Genomic DNA, 13,517 nt, shown 5'->3' with positions numbered 1-13,517 from the left:
CAATAGTGTATATTTGTCAGTCCCAAACTCCCAATTCTTCCCACCTCTCCTTTTCCTCTTGGTATCTGTATATTTGTTCTCTAAGTCTGTGTCTCTATTTGTCCTTTGCAAATAAGATCATCTATACCATTTTTTCTAAATTCCACATATATGTATCAATACACAATAATTTATATATAAATATTGGCTCAAGTAATTCACATGGCTTCTGTCTCCTGACTAGACCTGGATTGATACGGTGTGTGTGTGTGTGCACACGCACAAGAAAGAGGGAGAGAAGGATAAAAAGGAAGAGAAATGAATAGGCACACTGTATGACCAGCCTAGACAGCATATTAAAAGCAGAGACATCACTTTGCCAACAAAGGTCCGTCTAGTCAAGGCTATGGTTTTTCCAGTGGTCATGTATGGATGTGAGAGTTGGACTGTGAAGAAAGCCGAGTGCCAAAGAATTGATGCTTTTGAACTGTGGTGTCGGAGAAGACTCTTGAGAGTCCCTTGGACTGCAAGGAAATCCAACCAGTCCATTCTGAAGAAGATCAGTCCTGCGTGTTCATTGGAAGGACTGATGCTGAAGCTGAAACTCCAATACTGTGGCCACCTCATGGGAAGAGTTGACTCACTGGAAAAGATTCTGATGCTGGGAGGGATTGGGAGCAGGAGGAGAAGGGGATGACAGAGGATGAGATGGCTGGATGGCATCATGGACTCGATGTACAAGAGTTTGGGTGGACTTCAGGAGTTGGTGATGGACAGGGAGGCCTGGCATGCTGCAATTCATGGGGTTGCAAAGAGTCGGACATGACTCAGCGACTGAACTGAACTGAACGCTGCAGTCCGTGGGGTTGCAAAGAGTCAGACACGACTGAGCAACTAAACTGAACTGAGAGTCCTATAGAGAGAAGGATAAGGAATGGAATACAAGACATACTAAAAGAGATCCTGGTCTCAATGCTTTCAAAATCAAGAAGGCTATCATACCACATAATCAAGAAGGATTACAAGCTCAAACAGGAGAAGTGAAAAAGAAAACTAGACCTAGGCACATTACCCTGCAGATAACTACATATTCCCTACACATTTATGCAAGATGCTCTGTGCCTAGCAGAGCACAGAGGAGAGAGGAAGGGAGGGAGGGAGGAAGGAAGGGGGAAGGAAAAGGAATGAGAAAAAAAAATCTGAAAAGCAGCCAGAAGATCTTTGACAAAGGAGCAAAGGCAATACAATGGAGGAAAGAGAGTCTCTTAGACAAAGGGTTGCGAGAACAACTGGGCATAAACATGCCAAAAAAAAAAAAAAAAAAGAAGAAGAAAAGAAATTAGACAGAGAGAGTCCTTACACCCTTCACAAAAAGTTAACTCAAATGGATCATAGACCTAAATGTGAAATACAAAACTCCAAGGAAAAGACGTATGAGAAAATCCAGATGACTTCAGTTACGGAAAGGAATTTTTAGATATAACACCAAAGACACAATCCATGAAAAAAATAAGTTGGACTTAAAAGCTTATGCTCTGCAAAAGACTCTCTCAAGAGACTGAGAAGTTAAGCCACAGGCTAGGAGAAAATGTCTGCAAAAGACACATATGATAAAGGACTATTATCCAAAAAATACAAAGAATTTTTAAATGTGAGCAATTAGAAATTGAGCACCTCATTAAAAATGTGTCAAAGACCTGAGTGGACACTTCACCAAAGAGGATATGCAGATGGCAATAAGCATATAAAAAGATGCTCCACATTACTTATCATTAGAAGGTTTTGAATTAAAACAATAGTGAAATACCACTGCACACCTATTATAATGGCCAAAAGCCAACACACAAACGACTCACAAGCTGGCAAGCATGTGGAGCAACAGGAGCTCTCATTCATTGTTACTGGGAACGCAAATGGTGCAGCCACCTTTGGAAGATGGTTTGGCCGCTTCATATAAAACTAATCCTAATAAGGGTAGATAACTACCTGCATGCAGCCATATGAATAAATCTCACTGACATGAAGAAGAGTTTTGATCCATGATTTAGTTTATAACAAGTTCAAAAACAGAGAATACAAATCTATAATGATGGACATCGTAAGAATGGTTGGTTACTTTTGGAGCTGGGATGTCTAGGAGGGAACACAAGCATTCTGGAGTGCTGCTAACATTCTAGATCTTGATCTGGGTAGCAGTTACATTCTGTAAAATTTCGTCAAGCTGCACATAGATTTGGACACTTTTAGCTCAGTCGGTAAAGAATCTGCCTGCAATGCAGGAGACCTAGGTTCGATTCCTAGGTCAGGAAGATCCCCTGGAGAAGGAAATGGCAATCCACTCCAGTATTCTTGCCTGGAAACTCCCATGGACCGAGGAGCCTGGCAGGCTATAGTCCGTGGGGTCACAAGAGTTGGACACGACTTAGCGGCTAAACCACCACCACTACATTTATATTAGGGGCATGTAGAAAATATTCTTTTGTATAGCCTCCTGGGACTATACAAATTTGAGGTTAATATTAATCCTGTTTGGTACTTGCACACATCCAAGTAATCTGGAACCCAGGAAAATCAAAAGATTGCACAGGGAAAAAAATGGAATGTGTCTGTTGTAAACATCAATGACATAGTCGAAGTAACTTTTAAAAATTTCTAAATATTGATTCAAGCAAAAGGGTAGTGTTTGAAAAGAATGAAGTGTTTGTACCTCTGTTTGGAGCATATGTGTGTGTGTATCTGTCTTCTAATGTAGGATAATAGAAATAAAAGTGATATTTATAAGTGAAGAGCTGAATACTAGAAGAGTTAACAGTTTTAATTTCTGCTTCACTCAGAGTGGAGAAAGATGTGGTAGAACAGGTGTGATAGAACAGGAATTGACAAACATTTATTGGAAACGACCACATACCAAATAGTTTAGCCTGTGTGGGCCATATGGTCTCTTATGCAACTACTCACCTCTAACCTTATACTGTGAAAGCTGCCAGAGACAATATAGAAACATATGGGCATGGATGCTGTGTTCCTATGTGACTTTTTTTTTTTTTAACAAAAACAACTGGTGGGGTGTAGTTTGCTGACCCATTGGAGAAGATGAGTAATTCTCCTTATAACCATAATATTATTGAACATTTTTAATAAAGAAAATGTATGTGGTCAGTCACTTAATATGTGATAATATTTATCAGATCTAATATGTCAGACATTATTCTCGAGTCTAGGGATACAGATGTGACCAAAACTGACAAAAATCTGTCCTCATGGAGTTACATTCCAGAATGTTATTATCATAAAATTAACTATAAAAAAAGGAGGAGTTAGATTACTTAAAATAGTTATATTTAAGAGTATACTTGAAGATTAACTGTGGGCCATTGCTTAAGTTTTATGTTCCTGCAAGAACAATAAAATTATTTCCAAAAAATCATATTATCATTAGTAGTTTTTTGTGGCATTTATAATAGTAATCTTCAAATGCTTTCCTCCCATATTACTTCAAATTATTTTGAAAACCCATGTACTCTGTATATTTTAAAATAATCATCTAAGAATCTTGATCATAAGGTTCAAATGGTGAAAATTCAGGTGTGTTATAAATATTATCATTTAAAAATAAAACTAGTATAATTTTTTAACTGTAGCAAATGAAGACACACAAATAGCCAATAGACATATGAAAAGATGGTTAATGTTGCTAATTATCATGGAAAGACAAATCAAAACAAGAACGAAATATCACTTCATAATTGTTGGGATGGCTATTGTCAGAAAAGGATAGGGACTGCCTTGGTGGTACGCTGAATAGGAATCCGCCTGCCAACACAGGGGACACGGGTTTGATCCCTGGTCCAGGAAGATTCCACATGCCGCAGAGCAACTAAACCCGTATGCCACAAATACTGAGCCCACACACCCTGGAGCCCATGCTCCGCAACAAGAGAAGCCACCACAATGAGAAGCCCACGCACAGCAACTAGAGAGGAGCCCCTGCTTGCTGCAACTAGAGAAAGCCCATGCACGGCAATGAAGAGCCAGCACACTCAAAAATAAAATTAATTAATTACAAAGAAGGATTACAAGGTCAGTGAGAATGTGGAGAATTCGAAACCTTTGTACACTGTTAGTAGGCATGCAAAACGATGCAAATGCTCTGGGAAAACAGTATGGAGAGCCCTGAAAACATTAAGAATATTCCAGAGGAACAATGATCTGGTCTTCAATTATTTACTGAAACCTCTGTATTTCTAGTTTGCATGTGTATGTATGAATCTGTATGTATAAAATTTGTAATACAAATGCACAGTTCTGTGCTATCTTGCTGGGGTTCATTTCTTTGAGCCTACAGTTTAATCCTTAATGAAAGGAGGGATTAAACTTAACCCTGTAAGTTAACATGTTTTGTTTAATATCAAGAACTATATTAAAATATGAATCTTATAAAAGTAAAAAAAATAACAATAGATCTACTGTGTGATCCAACAATCCATCATATGGATTTCTTTATCCAAAGAAATGAAAACACTAATTCAAAAAGATATCTGCACCTCCATGTTCACTGAGGTATTGTTTTGAATAACCAGCATAGGGAAACAGCCTAAACATCTGTCAGAATAGTAGACAGACCCCACCTCCCCGCAAATGAGGCTTTGGAACTGTGGTGCTGGAGAAGACTCTTGAGAGTCCCTTGGACAGTAAGGAGATCAAATATTCATTGGAAGGACTGATGGTGAAGTTCCAATACTTTGGCACACCTGATGTGAAGAACCAACTCATTGGAAAAGACCCCAGTGCTGGAAAAGATTGCAGGCGGGAGAAGGGGACAACAGAGGATGAGATGGTTGGATCGCATTACTGACTCAATGGACATGAGTTTGAGCAGGCTCGAGGAGATGGTGGAGCACAGGGAAGCCTGGTGTGCTGCAGTCCATGGGGTCACAAAGAGTAGGACACGACTGAGCAACTGAACCACCCTGAATGAAGAAAATCCTGCTATATGCAACAGCAACGGTGACCCTGAAAGACATAATAAATCCGGCAAACAAAGACAAACAAATGCTGTACAAACGTTGCTGATATGTGGAATCTGTAAAAGTTGAACTAATATAAGTGGTGACTGGAGTGAGGGGAAATACGAAGTCATTCATCAAGAAGCATAAACTTTGAGGTTTACAAGAAGAGTCAGTTCTACAGATCCATACGACACTGTGCAATACTGTAGGTATGCTTAAAAATCTGTTAAGAAGGAAGATGTCATGTGACATGTTGTTACCGCAACAAAATAAAAATAGCTGTATCCAATACTTTCCAAATGCCATAATAATTTAATACCCACAGTTTCTATGAAAAAGTTCATAAAAGGCTCTTCTTTATTAGGAAAACTTATATTCCATCTTTGCATTGAAATTTTATGTTATTTCACCTTCTCTTCTTCATCCTCTTACAATATATTTTCAATCTTGAGTCTTTATAAAATTAATTCTTATTGGAGTATAGTTGCTTCACAATATTGTGTTAGTTTCTACTGTAGGACAAAATGAATCGGCTGTGTGTGTGTGTGTGTGTATGTGTGTATTCCTCTCCCTTTTGGACTTTCTTCCTGTTCAGGTCATCACATGCATTAAGTAGCATTCTCTGTGCTGTACAGTAGGTTCTCACTAGAGGACAGTATCAGTAGTGTATGTGGGTCAATCCCAGCATCTCAATTCTTCCCATTCTCTCTTTTCCCCCTTGATATCTGTACATTTGTTCTCTACTTCTGTGTCTCTATTTATAAGACCTAAATAGACATTTCTCCAAAGAAGACATACAGATGGCCAACAAATATATGAAAAATGGTCGACATCACTAATTACTAGGGAAATGCAAATAAAACCGGAAGTCTCACCTCACATCGGTTAGAATAGCCATTCTTGAGTCTTTTTTTTAATTAATTTTATAAAATTTGTATATGCCACAAAGAGATGTATACAAATTAAAATTCTGTGTTGGTTGAATTCTCTCTAACCATAAGGTTCTAAATGATTTTCTGGATTGAGTTATTAGTATACTTATTAGCAATACATGGATTTAACACAGTATAATATATACATTACACACTTGGAAATTTATTTTTTAAAAATAGTAATATTTTATTGGAAATGAATCTTATAGTGAGGTAACTAGGGCTGTTTTACTTCAATCAGTTCATGTATTTGTAGATGAACACTATTTATTGCTAGCATGAGAAGGGACACAACACAAATGACTTAATTCACTGTGATCATTGTTGTAAAGTCTGAGAGATCTTGTTCATCTAAATAAGGAGATAGGAATGAAAGGAATTTTATACTAAAGTTATTCAATTCTTCAAATTCTTCTTGAAGTATATGCTAAATATTGAATAGTGATGTATCATCAGAATTATTCTTAATGATGTATGAGCTGACAATTTGAAGAGGTCCTCCTTCAAATGTTTTGAAAGAAAAGAATCGGAAATGGCCTGATTTGCAACAGCATTTTTACTCAGTTAATAGAATCTTTCAATTGCTCAACTTCTTGGAAATATAACAAAAGACTTCACTAAGATTTATCAGGTATCTGTTAATTATGCCTACTTGAAGCACTTTGCATTATCCAATGGATTGAGAAAGAGTTGGGAAAATCTAAACATTGAGTTTTTAAACACAACTTTGCTATAATAAAATTTCTTATTAAATCATTTTATCTCATCATATGTTTAAAAAACTATCAGTCAAAATCAAAGAGATGCAAATTTAGGCCCTTCATTTTGTGGAAAATAATGTAGAGATAGTCTAACAAACAAGCTCAATTCTCTCTTGACAACAATCAGTCTAATCCAAATTTCAGAAAATGTCTAAATTCATTTTTTATTCAGATAACATCTTAACAGTCAAATTAAGAAATGAGAATAAAAGACAACGAAATTTAAAATTTGCTAATGTAACTATCTGCATGCTTATAAAAGTAAGAAGATTTATATCTCATTCCTTAGCCTGTTATAATCTAATAGATTGTCTACTTTATATTATAATTATTTATAAAGTAACATATGGTATGCCTTCAGTAAATTTTGCTTAGCGTGTGAGAAAAATGCAATCAAAATCACACTTTAAAGCTCTGAGATAAAAACATCAATATCCTGAAACATCATAATTGTACTTAATTGTACTTTTTCTATATATTCAATGAAAGAGAAAAACTATTGCTGAACAATTATTATTGATTGACCATTTAGAATATATTTGTACTTTTTGTGAGGAAGTAGACCACATTAAACAGTTTGTGAAATGAATTAAGTTGATGATTGCACTTAGAAAAATCGTACTCTAGTATAACTTTTTGTATGGTACAATTCTTCTGTCTAGCTTTCTGGTCTTGTACAATTGTTTATCTGGTTTGGGAAAGTAGTTTTTAAATTTCTTTTTGAATAACATACATGGATTCCAAAGAAAGCAAGTAAAATTTTATCCATAGTTTTTATTCAGTGTATGTTGAAAACTTTGGTATTCCCTGAACACAGTCAAGGAACTTTCCAGGGAATCATCATCACTAAGCTGCTTCAGATTTTTAAAGGTTCATTTCTTTTCTGCTAATACCGAGACCTGGAAATGGAAATGAGCTTTTAAAAATTGCTTATGCTTATATATGTGAAAAGCAAGTCATTCTTAGTGTTCATTATGTCTTATTGGTAATATTTTTCTAATTTTCTTTGTTTTGGCTTGGCATTTGCCTCTTTCTTAAGCAAATATCCTGTGAATGAAAGAAGCTGAAACATCTGTACGCCTGAAACTAACACAATATTTTAAATCAACTTCAATAAAAATAAAATTAAGAAATTCTTTGTCCATCATCTGGAAATATAATTAAAATTTGATTTAATAACTATATAAAATATATTTTATACCCCCAAAATACAGCCTTATGGAAAAACATGTGAAAGATTGAATATGTACTAAACTAAAAGAAATACACTGATAAATTGTGAAGAGCAAATGTAAGTTTACACTGTTGTACCACTATATAATAGGACTTGAATTCCAAAATCACTACTAAAACATTAAACAAATTACAAATTCATTTAACTTTTTAAAAAGTTATCTTCTAAAACAAAGCAAAGCAAAACAAAAAATTATAAGAGCAAGGCTTTGGGGTCAAAAAATTTTAAATATATATTTGGAGATTGCTGCATTTCATCCAATGAGCTTATGTCCACAGATCGTATAATTTTAATTATTTAAGGCTTTTGTGTAAATATTTTATTAAATATTGAATAGGCAAACATTGCTCATAGCCTATATGTCAAGTATAAAGACTAACAATATAGTGAAAGTCCAACTATTAATTGCTCAGTTGTGTGCGACTTTTTGTGCCACCATGGACTATAGCCTGCCAGGTTCCTCTATCTATGGAATTCTCCAGCCAAGAATACTGGAGTGCATTGCCATTCCTTTTTCCAGGGGATCTTTCCAACCCAGGGATCAAATCCAGTTCTACTGCATTGCAGGCAGATTCTTTACCTTCTGAGCCACCAGGGAAGCCCAACAGCAAAGTAACATACATCAATTTAAGGGAGAAAATGAACTTTACATGTGAATTCCATTTAGTAACCTCCTTTCATACTTGATCTAGTTTCTTCTCCTATTCTCTTGATTAACTACTACTATAGAAACTCTTATTTATCAAAAAAAGAAAAAGCTGGAACATCAAGGATGACACAAAGCTTTTCCAAGGCCAGATCTGGGAGGGGCCAAGCAACATGTTCGCATGGTCATTATATTTTATAAAACATAACACTGAGACTGCTGCTGCTGCTAAGTCACTTCAGTCGTGTCCGACTCTGTGTGACCCCATAGACGGCAGCCCACCAGGCTCCCCTGTCCCTGGGATTCTCCAGGCAGGAACACTGGAGTGGGTTGCCATTTCCTTCTCCAATGCATGAAAGTGAAAAGTGAAAGTGAAGTCATTCAGTCGTGTCCGACTCTTCTCGACCCCATGGACTGCAGCCTACCAGGCTCCTCTGCCCATGGGATTTTCCAGGCAAGAGTACTGGAGTGGGGTGCCATTGCCTTCTCCAAACACTGAGACAGTGTAGCCCTAATTACTGCTTCTTTTCACCCTGACTTCCCTTCCTGCTTCGTTCAGTTTGTGCTTAAGTGGCCTTAGGCTTTCCGGAGAAGATGACTAAAGAAAAAGGGAGCTGAAGACACATTTACTTTGGGTTTGATGGGATATTTTTACGATTCACTGTCAGGTCGTCATGACCACTTATACTTATTCCTTTAGCTGTCCTAATATAGAACTGCTCCCCACATAATGACATCATGTGAACTTACACTGCCACGATGTGAACTTGTCTGATGAAGCTTGCTGCAGGAAATTTGTGGGTAGTGCAGGAGAAATAAGAAGTTCGTCTGAGAAAATTCTTGCAAATCTCACAGTTCATACGAGAAAGAAAGGTCTCATATTTGACAATAATCCCAATAGTCACCAGGTATGACCAATAATGGTTATAAAACTAATGGAAAGTGCTTTATGCTGTCAATACCATGAAAAAAATTCCCATCTATCATGCTAGAGAAAAGATCATCAAAATGATGTTACCCAACTGTTAGAAGAAATGATCAAAATATATGCCAGCAAAATAAAAGGGAAAAAGGAGGGAATTTTTTTTTACCCAGGTAGTTCATAAAAGGTTATTTTCCTGAATCATGATATCTCTGGCATTTGTCAGCATTTTCAAATTTGAAACAAATGTGATTTGTTGGGGATTTCTTTTATTTTAAATAGTCATTTTGCACATAATTTTTGATAATAATTTTGTATTCTTTCTCATATTGCGGGCTCCAAAATGTTATAAATTTCAAGCCCCCAAACTTGAATATACCTCTGTTCAAAAAGCAATGCATCCTTTTGGAAGAGGTGGAAGAGATGAGGTCATTAAGCAAAAATTGCCAGCATTCCCCCTACATACCACAAAATATTTACTTTCATATTTCACCTCCCAAAAATGACAGAATTTTCCACTTCTAATGTTTTTAACAGAAATATATGTGTAAAAAGGAGGATTAGAAAGTCTGTGATTTTATGGTGATTTGATCAATTGTTAACTTAGATTCTGCAAAACACTATCTCGAATTTTCTTCTTATTTGACTCCTGGCTTGTTTTGTTGTTGTTGTTTGCTTTTTTTAAAAAATAACATGCCCAGGAACTGCATCAAAGAAATTTCAGGATGAGAATGGGGAGCCTCTCTGTTCTGGACTGTGAGAAGAATTGCCATAAAAGAATGCAGGAAAAGAGAACCTATGTGATACTGGCATTCCAAGCGGTGTGGTGGTAAAGAATCTGCCAACCAAAGGAGGAGATGCAAGAGACACAGGTTCAATCCCTGGGCCGGGAGGATCCACTGGAGTAGGAAATGACAACTCGCTCCAGCATTCTTGCCTGGGAAATTCCAGAGGAGCCTGGCAGGCTAGAGTCCGAGAGGTCACAAAGAGTCAGATATGACTGAGTGCACGCACACACACACACACGACTTAGCTACTGAACATCAACAACCAAAGAATCCATTGGAAAGTCCCCAAATACCTTCTAGGGCAGGTGGATCCATATTTGAATCCCCCTCCTTAATTATGGACAGAATGGAGCTTAAGACAAATGCCGCTCACACTCTTAAACCATATGCCAAACTAAGTGAGACATCCAATGGGTACCACATCTGGCTCTGGCTCTTCCTTCCTCCCTGCTTCTCTCTAAGGCTCCCCCCCACCCCCACCCCCACACAAACTCTCCCCTTTATTATCTGGCTTCCTCCCTTCATTTTTCTCTATTTGCCCCATGGTTCACTCCTTTGGTTTGGAGCTGTCCTCATCCAGCGGAATACCCTGCTTGTCTCTTCCTTTCACACCACCCTTATTCTTCCTTTTCATTCACTTTATGTCCTCATTCTTTTTAAGTAGTTACAAATTAAAGTTTTTAAGTGGGTGCGATTTTTAGAGCAGTTTTGGGTTTGCAGAAATATTGTACAGAGAGTGAAAAGTTCCCATAAAACTCCTTCCTTAACACCATGTCTCCTGTTACTAACATCTTGCATTAGTCTGCTGCTGCTGCTGCTAAGTTGCTTCAGTAGCGTCCAACTCTGTGCGATCCCATAGACGGCAGCCTACCAGGCTTCCCCGTCCCTGGGATTCTCCAGGCAAGAACACTGGAGTGGTTCCCATTTCCTTCTCCAATGCATGAAAGTGAAAAGTGAAAGTGAAGTCTCTCAGTCATGTCTGACTCTTTGTGACCCCACGGACTGCAGCCTACCAGGATCCTCCACCCATGGAATTTTCCAGGCAAGAGTACTGGAGTGGGGTGCCATTGCCTTCTCTGTGCATTAGTCTAGTACGTTAGTTACAACTGATATACCAATACTGACAGATCCATATGAACTAAAGTCCATAGTCTGTATTAGGGTTTATTCTTTGTTTGTAGTCGCAAGGGTTTTAGCAAATGTCATTACAGTATCACACAGAAGAGTCTCATTGTCCTAAAAATCTCTTGGTGTTCCATCTATTCATCATTCCCTCTCTCCCCCTAAAATGACTGTTTCTTAAAAATGCTATCAAAATTGCCTATGTAGTCATCAATAGAAAAGAAAATTGATTAACACATATATGTGGAATCTAGAAAAATGGTACAGATGAACCTGTTTGCAAAGCAGAAACAGAGACACAGATGTCGAAAACAAATGTATGGATGCGAAGGAGGAAGGAGGGTAAGGGTGTCTGGAGATTGGGAATGACATACACACGATACTGTCACTATGTATAAAATAGATAACTAATGTGAACATACTGCATAGCACAAGGAACACTGCTCAGTGCTCTGTGGTGACCTAAATGAGACGAAAATGCCCAAAAGAGGACATATAAGTACACATATAGCTGATTCACTTTGCTGTACAGCAGAAACTAACACAACATTATAAAGCAACTGTACTCCAATAAAATTAATTTAAATAAAATAGATTCATTTATTACCAGCCATTCTTACATGGTGATTGCAGCCATGAAATTAAAAGACACTTACTCCTTGGAAGGATAGTTATCACCAATCTAGACAGCATATTAAAAAGCAGAGACATTATTTTACCAACAAAGGTCCATCTAATCAAGGCTATGGTTTTTCCAGTAATCATGTATGGATGTGAGAGTTGGACTATAAAGAAAGCTGAGTGCTGAAGAATTTATGCTTTTAAACTGTGGTGTTGGAGAAGACTCTTGAGAGTCCTTCGGACTGCAAGGAGATCCAACCAGTCCATCCTAAAGGAAACTAGTCCTGGGTGTTCATTGGAAAGACTGATGTTGAAACTGAAACTTCAATATTTTGGCCACCTGATGCGAAGAGCTGACTCATTTGAAAAGACCCTGATGTTGGGAAAGATTGAAGACAGGAGGAGAAGGGGATTACAGAGGATGAGATGGTTAGATGGCATCACTGACTCAGTGGACATGAGTTTGGGTAAACTCCTGGAGTTGGTGATGGACAGGGAGGCCTGGCATGCTGTGGTTCATGGGGTCACAAAGAGTCAGACACGACTGAGCAACTGTACTGAACTGAACTTAAATATTTAATAACACTTATTCATATTCCATTTAGTATTTCAGTTGATTATTACAATAAGTATAATATTTTTACTTTAAGGATAAATATATTGAGCCTCAGAAAGTTAAACTGACTTGGTTAAGTTATTTGACATTATCCATTACAATGGACATTATCCATTATCCATTACTGACATTATCCATTATTGATAAATCCATTATCAATTTACATTCCCACTAACTGTGCAAGTTGAAGACAGATGTGAATGAAGCCAATATCTATATTTGCTGATGGTTGAAAATAGTCTCTTTACTCCACCAACTCTTTTTAGTGGATTATTTTACAAATCATTTCACAATGTTGTGTTAGTTCCTGCTGTACAAGGTGAGACTTCCCTGGTGTCAGTCGTAAGTATACATATGTCCCCTCCCTCTTCACCTTCCCCCCATCCCACCTTCTCCATCCCACCCCTCTAGGACATCACAGGAGCACTGAGCTGAGCTCCCTGTGCTATACAGCAGGTTCCCACCAGTAACCTATTTTACACACGATAGTGTATATATCGGAGAAGGCAATGGCACCCCACTCCAGTACTCTTGCCTGGAAAATCCCATGGACGGAGGAGCCTGGTAGGCTATACAGTCCATGGGGTTGCTAAGGGTCGGACACGACTGAGCGACTTCACTTTCACTTTTCACTTTCATGTATTGGAGAAGGAAATGGCAACCCACTCCAGTGTTCTTGCCTGGAGAGTCCCAGGGACTGGGGAGCCTGGTAGGCTACCGTCTATCGGGTCACACAGAGTCGGACATGACTGAAGTGACTTAGCATAGCATAGTGTATATATGTCAATCCTAATCTCTTAGTACATCCCATTTCTCATGTCCCATGTGTATCCACAAGTCTATGTATCCTCTCTGTCTGTGTCTCTTCCTGCCCTGCAAATAGGTCC

The sequence above is a fragment of the Bos indicus x Bos taurus genome, chromosome 13, assembly GCF_003369695.1.
Source record: "Bos indicus x Bos taurus breed Angus x Brahman F1 hybrid chromosome 13, Bos_hybrid_MaternalHap_v2.0, whole genome shotgun sequence".
Classification (NCBI taxonomy): Eukaryota; Metazoa; Chordata; class Mammalia; order Artiodactyla; family Bovidae; genus Bos; species Bos indicus x Bos taurus.
The sequence above is the reverse complement of the archived record's forward strand: the minus strand, read 5'-3'. Positions refer to the sequence as shown.